The following is a 1778-nucleotide window of genomic DNA, read 5'->3' on the forward strand; positions in this document are numbered from 1 at the left end:
TAACATAGGTGTGCCTTAATTGGTTAACCATTTCCCTATCCATAAACGTGTAAAGTGTCTCCAATTTGTTCCTATTCCAAACCATACTACACTGAAATCGTGGCCCATGTATCTTTATGCACTGAATGTAAATATTTCTAGGGGCAGGTTTCTACAAGAGGGATTGCTGAGTCAAAGGTTCGGCTATGCAAGTTTTCATAGGCCCTGTCAAGTTGTCCTTCAAAACCTCTGGGAAGTTACATGTGTACCAATGATTAGTTTAGTTTTTTTTCTTTTTCTTTATAACTCTTTACCTGAATTAGGGACCATTCTTACTTTCACAGACCAAGCAAATAGGAATGATGAACAGATAATATGCAATATGCAAAGGCTTCAGGATCACTATTTAAGGATACTTCCCACATTTTTCTAACAATATTTGTGAAATTGTTGCTTTATTTTAGGAGGGGGAGTGGTAAGCATGAGGTTGGTTTGTTTCTTGGCTTTTTTTTTTTTTTCCTAAAGGCTGTTTTTTTAGAGCAGTTTCAGGTTCAAAGCAAAATTGAGGGAAAGGTCCAGAGATTTCTCATATACGTCCTCCCTGCCCTGCTCCGCCATTATCAACCTCCCGCACCAGAGCAGTACCGTTTGTTACAATGGATGAACCTACGCTGCTACATTATAGTCACCCAGTCCATAGTTTACATTAGGGTTCTCTGCTGGAGTTATCCCTTCTATGAGTTTGGATGCATGTAAAATGACGTGTCCATCATTATAGTATCATACAGAGTATTTTCACTGCCCTGAAAATCCTCTGTGCTCCACTGATTCATCCCCCTTCTCCAACCCCTGGCAACCACTGTTTTACTGTCTCCGAGGCTTTCCCTTTTCCTGAATATCATATAGTTGGAATTATACAGTATGTAGCCATTTCAGACTGACTTCTTTCACTTAGTAATATGCATTTAAGGTTCCTCTGTGTCTTTTCTTGGGTTGATAGCCCTCCCCTCCTTTTTTTTTTTTTAAGTGCTGAATAATAGTTCATTGAATGGCTATATTATAGTTTATCCATTCACCTACTGAAAAACACCTTGGTTGCTTCCAAGTTTTGGCAGTTATTAACAAAGCTGCTATAAACATCTGTGTACAGGTTTTTGTGTGGACATAAGTTTTCAACTCTTTTGGGTAAACACCAAGGAGACTGATTGTTGGATTGTATGGTAAGATGAGGCTTAATTTTGTAAGAAACCACCAGACTGTCTTCCAAAATGGCTGTCACTTTGTATTCCCACCAGCAATAAATTAGAGTTCCTGTTGTTCCATCGTCATCAGCATTTGGTGTTGTCAGTGTTTCAGATTTTGTCCATTCTGATAGGTGTGTACTGGTATCTCACGGTTATTTTAAATTGAAATACCATGATGATATATGATGTGGAGCATCTTTTCATGTGCTTATTTGCCATCTATATATCTTCTTTGGTGAGGTGTCTGTTAAGGTCTTTGGCCTATTTTATAATCAGGTTTTTTCGTATCAGAGTTTTAAGAGTTCTTTATATATTTAGGATATCAGTCCCTTATCAGGTGTGTCTTTTCCAAGTATTTTCTCCCACTCTGTGGCTGGTTTTCTTATTCTCTTGACGTTATTTTTCACATAACACAAGTTTTTAACTTTAACGAAGTCCAGCTTATCACTTATTTTTGTGTGTGTGGATCATGCTTTTAAGGTCGTATGTAAAAAGTCATTGCCTTACCCAAGGTCATCTAAGTTTTCTCCTATGTTATTTTCTAGGAGTTTTATA

This window comes from Neophocaena asiaeorientalis, unplaced genomic scaffold (assembly GCF_003031525.2).
Source record: "Neophocaena asiaeorientalis asiaeorientalis breed wild unplaced genomic scaffold, Neophocaena_asiaeorientalis_V1.1 scaffold70, whole genome shotgun sequence".
NCBI lineage: Eukaryota > Metazoa > Chordata > Mammalia > Artiodactyla > Phocoenidae > Neophocaena > Neophocaena asiaeorientalis.